This window comes from Salvelinus alpinus, chromosome 14 (assembly GCF_045679555.1).
Source record: "Salvelinus alpinus chromosome 14, SLU_Salpinus.1, whole genome shotgun sequence".
NCBI classification, from domain to species: Eukaryota; Metazoa; Chordata; class Actinopteri; order Salmoniformes; family Salmonidae; genus Salvelinus; species Salvelinus alpinus.
This window is the reverse complement of record NC_092099.1, coordinates 43,613,508-43,621,378: the sequence shown is the minus strand read 5'-3', so window position 1 is coordinate 43,621,378 and position 7,871 is coordinate 43,613,508.

Here is a 7,871-nt window from a genome sequence, read left to right as displayed (position 1 = left end):
GAGCATTAGTTTATATAGATGCAGAGAGCATTAGTTTATAGAGATGCAGAGTGCATTAGTTTATAGAGATGCAGAGAGCATTAGTTTATAGAGATGCAGAGTGCATTAGTTTATAGAGATTCAGAGAGCATTAGTTTATAGAGATACAGAGAGCATTAGTTTATAGAGATGCAGAGAGCATTAGTTTATAGAGATGCAGAGAGCATTAGTTTATAGGGATGCAGAGAGCATTAGTTTATAGAGATACAGAGAGCATTAGTTTATAGAGATGCAGAGAGCATTAGTTTATAGAGATACAGAGAGCATTAGTTTATAGAGATACAGAGAGCATTAGTTTATAGAGATGCAGAGAGCATTAGTTTATAGAGATGCAGAGAGCATTAGTTTATAGAGATGAAGAGAGCATTAGTTTATAGAGATGCAGAGAGCATTAGTTTATAGAGATGCAGAGAGCATTAGTTTATAGAGATGCAGAGTGCATTAGTTTATAGAGATTCAGAGAGCATTAGTTTATAGAGATACAGAGAGCATTAGTTTATAGAGATACAGAGAGCATTAGTTTAAAGAGATGCAGAGAGCATTAGTTTATAGAGATGCAGAGAGCATTAGTTTATAGAGATACAGAGAGCATTAGTTTATAGAGATGCAGAGAGCATTAGTTTATAGAGATGCAGAGAGCATTCGTTTATAGAGATGCAGAGAGCATTAGTTTATAGAGATGCAGAGAGCATTAGTTTATAGAGATGCAGAGAGCATTAGTTTATAGAGATGCAGAGAGCATTAGTTTATAGAGATGCAGAGAGCATTAGTTTATAGAGATGCAGAGAGCATTAGTTTGTAGAGATGCAGAGAGCATTAGTTTATAGAGATGCAGAGAGCATTAGTTTATAGAGATGCAGAGAGCATTAGTTTATAGAGATGCAGAGAGCATTAGTTTATAGGGATGCAGAGAAGAGAGCATTAGTTTATAGAGATGCAGAGAGCATTAGTTCATAGAGATGCAGAGAGCATTAGTTTATAGAGATGCAGAGTGCATTAGTTTATAGAGATGCAGAGAGCATTAGTTTATAGAGATGCAGAGTGCATTAGTTTATAGAGATTCAGAGAGCATTAGTTTATAGAGATACAGAAAGCATTAGTTTATAGAGATACAGAGAGCATTAGTTTATAGAGATGCAGAGAGCATTAGTTTATAGAGATGCAGAGTCCATTAGTTTATAGAGATGAAGAGAGCATTAGTTTATAGAGATGCAGAGAGCATTAGTTTATAGAGATGCAGAGAGCATTAGTTTATAGAGATGCAGAGTGCATTAGTTTATAGAGATTCAGAGAGCATTAGTTTATAGAGATACAGAGAGCATTAGTTTATAGAGATACAGAGAGCATTAGTTTAAAGAGATGCAGAGAGCATTAGTTTATAGAGATGCAGAGAGCATTAGTTTATAGAGATACAGAGAGCATTAGTTTATAGAGATGCAGAGAGCATTAGTTTATAGAGATGCAGAGATCATTAGTTTATAGAGATGCAGAGAGCATTAGTTTAAAGAGATGCAGAGAGCATTAGTTTATAGAGATGCAGAGTCCATTAGTTTATAGAGATGCAGAGAGCATTAGTTAAAGAGATGCAGAGAGCATTAGTTTGTAGAGATGCAGAGAGCATTAGTTTGTAGAGATGCAGAGAGCATTAGTTTATAGAGATGCAGAGAGCATTAGTTTATAGAGATGCAGAGAGCATTAGTTTATAGAGATGCAGAGAGCATTAGTTTATAGGGATGCAGAGAAGAGAGCATTATTTTATAGAGATACAGAGAGCATTAGTTTATAGAGATGCAGAGAGCATTAGTTTATAGAGATGCAGAGTGCATTAGTTTATAGAGATGCAGAGAGCATTAGTTTATAGAGATGCAGTGTGCATTAGTTTATAGAGATTCAGAGAGCATTAGTTTATAGAGATGCAGAGAGCATTAGTTTATAGAGATACAGAGAGCATTAGTTTAAAGAGATGCAGAGAGCATTAGTTTATAGAGATGCAGAGTCCATTAGTTTATAGAGATACAGAGAGCATTAGTTTATAGAGATACAGAGAGCATTAGTTTATAGAGATGCAGAGTGCATTAGTTTATAGAGATTCAGAGAGCATTAGTTTATAGAGATGCAGAGAGCATTAGTTTATAGAGATGCAGAGAGCATTAGTTTATAGAGATGAAGAGAGCATTAGTTTATAGAGATGCAGAGAGCATTAGTTTATAGAGATGCAGAGAGCATTAGTTTATAGAGATGCAGAGTGCATTAGTTTATAGAGATTCAGAGAGCATTAGTTTATAGAGATACAGAGAGCATTAGTTTATAGAGATACAGAGAGCATTAGTTTAAAGAGATGCAGAGAGCATTAGTTTATAGAGATGCAGAGAGCATTAGTTTATAGAGATGCAGAGAGCATTAGTTTATAGAGATACAGAGAGCATTAGTTTATAGAGATGCAGAGAGCATTAGTTTATAGAGATGCAGAGAGCATTAGTTTATAGAGATGCAGAGAGCATTAGTTTATAGAGATGCAGAGAGCATTAGTTTATAGAGATGCAGAGAGCATTAGTTTATAGAGATGCAGAGAGCATTAGTTTGTAGAGATACAGAGAGCATTAGTTTATAGAGATGCAGAGATCATTAGTTTATAGAGATGCAGAGAGCATTAGTTATAGAGATGCAGAGAGCATTAGTTTGTAGAGATGCAGAGAGCATTAGTTAGTAGAGATGCAGAGAGCATTAGTTTATAGAGATGCAGAGAGCATTATTTTATAGAGATGCAGAGAGCATTAGTTTATAGAGATGCAGAGAGCATTAGTTTATAGAGATGCAGAGAGCATTAGTTTATAGGGATGCAGAGAAGAGAGCATTAGTTTATAGAGATGCAGAGAGCATTAGTTTATAGAGATGCAGAGAGCATTAGTTTATAGAGATGCAGAGAGCATTAGTTTATAGAGATGCAGAGTGCATTAGTTTATAGAGATTCAGAGAGCATTAGTTTATAGAGATACAGAGAGCATTAGTTTATAGAGATACAGAGAGCATTAGTTTAAAGAGATGCAGAGAGCATTAGTTTATAGAGATGCAGAGAGCATTAGTTTATAGAGATGCAGAGAGCATTAGTTTATAGAGATACAGAGAGCATTAGTTTATAGAGATGCAGAGAGCATTAGTTTATAGAGATGCAGAGAGCATTAGTTTATAGAGATGCAGAGAGCATTAGTTTATAGAGATGCAGAGAGCATTAGTTTATAGAGATGCAGAGAGCATTAGTTTATAGAGATGCAGAGAGCATTAGTTTGTAGAGATACAGAGAGCATTAGTTTATAGAGATGCAGAGATCATTAGTTTATAGAGATGCAGAGAGCATTAGTTATAGAGATGCAGAGAGCATTAGTTTGTAGAGATGCAGAGAGCATTAGTTAGTAGAGATGCAGAGAGCATTAGTTTATAGAGATGCAGAGAGCATTAGTTTATAGGGATGCAGAGAAGAGAGCATTAGTTTATAGAGATGCAGAAAGCATTAGTTTATAGAGATGCAGAGAGCATTAGTTTATAGAGATGCAGAGTGCATTAGTTTATAGAGATGCAGAGTGCATTAGTTTATAGAGATTCAGAGAGCATTAGTTTATAGAGATACAGAAAGCATTAGTTTATAGAGATACAGAGAGCATTAGTTTATAGAGATGCAGAGAGCATTAGTTTATAGAGATGCAGAGTCCATTAGTTTATAGAGATGAAGAGAGCATTAGTTTATAGAGATGCAGAGAGCATTAGTTTATAGAGATGCAGAGAGCATTAGTTTATAGAGATGCAGAGTGCATTAGTTTATAGAGATTCAGAGAGCATTAGTTTATAGAGATACAGAGAGCATTAGTTTATAGAGATACAGAGAGCATTAGTTTAAAGAGATGCAGAGAGCATTAGTTTATATAGATGCAGAGAGCATTAGATTATAGAGATACAGAGAGCATTAGTTTATAGAGATGCAGAGAGCATTAGTTTATAGAGATGCAGAGAGCATTAGTTTATAGAGATGCAGAGAGCATTAGTTTATAGAGATACAGAGAGCATTAGTTTATAGAGATGCAGAGAGCATTAGTTTGTAGAGATACAGAGAGCATTAGTTTATAGAGATGCAGAGATCATTAGTTTATAGAGATGCAGAGAGCATTAGTTATAGAGATGCAGAGAGCATTAGTTTGTAGAGATGCAGAGAGCATTAGTTTGTAGAGATGCAGAGAGCATTAGTTTATAGAGATGCAGAGAGCATTAGTTTATAGAGATGCAGAGAGCATTAGTTTATAGAGATGCAGAGAGAATTAGTTTATAGGGATGCAGAGAAGAGAGCATTAGTTTATAGAGATGCAGAGAGCATTAGTTTATAGAGATGCAGAGAGCATTAGTTTATAGAGATGCAGAGTGCATTAGTTTATAGAGATGCAGAGAGCATTAGTTTATAGAGATGCAGAGTGCATTAGTTTATAGAGATTCAGAGAGCATTAGTTTATAGAGATACAGAAAGCATTAGTTTATAGAGATACAGAGAGCATTAGTTTAAAGAGATGCAGAGAGCATTAGTTTATAGAGATGCAGAGTCCATTAGTTCATAGAGATACAGAGAGCATTAGTTTATAGAGATACAGAGAGCATTAGTTTATAGAGATACAGAGAGCATTAGTTTATAGAGATGCAGAGAGCATTAGTTTATAGAGATGCAGAGAGCATTAGTTTATAGAGATGCAGAGAGCATTAGTTTATAGAGATGAAGAGAGCATTAGTTTATAGAGATGCAGAGAGCATTAGTTTATAGAGATGCAGAGAGCATTAGTTTATAGAGATGCAGAGAGCATTAGTTTATAGAGATGCAGAGAGCATTAGTTTATAGGGATGCAGAGAAGAGAGCATTCGTTTATAGAGATGCAGAGAGCATTAGTTTATAGAGATGCAGAGAGCATTAGTTTATAGAGATGCAGAGTGCATTAGTTTATAGAGATGCAGAGAGCATTAGTTTATAGAGATGCAGAGTGCATTAGTTTATAGAGATTCAGAGAGCATTAGTTTATAGAGATACAGAAAGCATTAGTTTAAAGAGATGCAGAGAGCATTAGTTTATAGAGATGCAGAGTCCATTAGTTTATAGAGATACAGAGAGCATTAGTTTATAGAGATACAGAGAGCATTAGTTTATAGAGATACAGAGAGCATTAGTTTATAGAGATGCAGAGAGCATTAGTTTATAGAGATGCAGAGAGCATTAGTTTATAGAGATGCAGAGAGCATTAGTTTATAGAGATGAAGAGAGCATTAGTTTATAGAGATGCAGAGAGCATTAGTTTATAGAGATGCAGAGAGCATTAGTTTATAGAGATGCAGAGTGCATTAGTTTATAGAGATTCAGAGAGCATTAGTTTATAGAGATACAGAGAGCATTAGTTTATAGAGATACAGAGAGCATTAGTTTAAAGAGATGCAGAGAGCATTAGTTTATAGAGATGCAGAGAGCATTAGTTTATAGAGATGCAGAGTGCATTAGTTTATAGAGATTCAGAGAGCATTAGTTTATAGAGATACAGAGAGCATTAGTTTATAGAGATACAGATAGCATTAGTTTAAAGAGATGCAGAGAGCATTAGTGTATAGAGATGCAGAGAGCATTAGTTTATAGAGATACAGAGAGCATTAGTTTATAGAGATGCAGAGAGCATTAGTTTGTAGAGATACAGAGAGCATTAGTTTATAGAGATGCAGAGATCATTAGTTTATAGAGATGCAGAGAGCATTAGTTATAGAGATGCAGAGAGCATTAGTTTGTAGAGATGCAGAGAGCATTAGTTTGTAGAGATGCAGAGAGCATTAGTTTATAGAGATGCAGAGAGCATTAGTTTATAGAGATGCAGAGAGCATTAGTTTATAGAGATGCAGAGAGAATTAGTTTATAGGGATGCAGAGAAGAGAGCATTAGTTTATAGAGATGCAGAGAGCATTAGTTTATAGAGATGCAGAGAGCATTAGTTTATAGAGATGCAGAGTGCATTAGTTTATAGAGATGCAGAGAGCATTAGTTTATAGAGATGCAGAGTGCATTAGTTTATAGAGATTCAGAGAGCATTAGTTTATAGAGATACAGAAAGCATTAGTTTATAGAGATACAGAGAGCATTAGTTTAAAGAGATGCAGAGAGCATTAGTTTATAGAGATGCAGAGTCCATTAGTTCATAGAGATACAGAGAGCATTAGTTTATAGAGATACAGAGAGCATTAGTTTATAGAGATACAGAGAGCATTAGTTTATAGAGATGCAGAGAGCATTAGTTTATAGAGATGCAGAGAGCATTAGTTTATAGAGATGCAGAGAGCATTAGTTTATAGAGATGAAGAGAGCATTAGTTTATAGAGATGCAGAGAGCATTAGTTTATAGAGATGCAGAGAGCATTAGTTTATAGAGATGCAGAGAGCATTAGTTTATAGAGATGCAGAGAGCATTAGTTTATAGGGATGCAGAGAAGAGAGCATTCGTTTATAGAGATGCAGAGAGCATTAGTTTATAGAGATGCAGAGAGCATTAGTTTATAGAGATGCAGAGTGCATTAGTTTATAGAGATGCAGAGAGCATTAGTTTATAGAGATGCAGAGTGCATTAGTTTATAGAGATTCAGAGAGCATTAGTTTATAGAGATACAGAAAGCATTAGTTTATAGAGATACAGAGAGCATTAGTTTAAAGAGATGCAGAGAGCATTAGTTTATAGAGATGCAGAGTCCATTAGTTTATAGAGATACAGAGAGCATTAGTTTATAGAGATACAGAGAGCATTAGTTTATAGAGATACAGAGAGCATTAGTTTATAGAGATGCAGAGAGCATTAGTTTATAGAGATGCAGAGAGCATTAGTTTATAGAGATGCAGAGAGCATTAGTTTATAGAGATGAAGAGAGCATTAGTTTATAGAGATGCAGAGAGCATTAGTTTATAGAGATGCAGAGAGCATTAGTTTATAGAGATGCAGAGTGCATTAGTTTATAGAGATTCAGAGAGCATTAGTTTATAGAGATACAGAGAGCATTAGTTTATAGAGATACAGAGAGCATTAGTTTAAAGAGATGCAGAGAGCATTAGTTTATAGAGATGCAGAGAGCATTAGTTTATAGAGATGCAGAGTGCATTAGTTTATAGAGATTCAGAGAGCATTAGTTTATAGAGATACAGAGAGCATTAGTTTATAGAGATACAGATAGCATTAGTTTAAAGAGATGCAGAGAGCATTAGTGTATAGAGATGCAGAGAGCATTAGTTTATAGAGATACAGAGAGCATTAGTTTATAGAGATGCAGAGAGCATTAGTGTATAGAAATGCAGAGAGCATTAGTTTATAGAGATGCAGAGAGCATTAGTTTATAGAGATGCAGAGAGCATTAGTTTATAGAGATGCAGAGAGCATTAGTTTATAGAGATGCAGAGAGCATTAGTTTATAGAGATGCAGAGAGCATTAGTTTATAGAGATACAGAAAGCATTAGTTTATAGAGATACAGAGAGCATTAGTTTAAAGAGATGCAGAGAGCATTAGTTTATAGAGATGCAGAGTCCATTAGTTCATAGAGATACAGAGAGCATTAGTTTATAGAGATACAGAGAGCATTAGTTTATAGAGATACAGAGAGCATTAGTTTATAGAGATGCAGAGAGCATTAGTTTATAGAGATGCAGAGAGCATTAGTTTATAGAGATGCAGAGAGCATTAGTTTATAGAGATGAAGAGAGCATTAGTTTATAGAGATGCAGAGAGCATTAGTTTATAGAGATGCAGAGAGCATTAGTTTATAGAGATGCAGAGAGCATTAGTT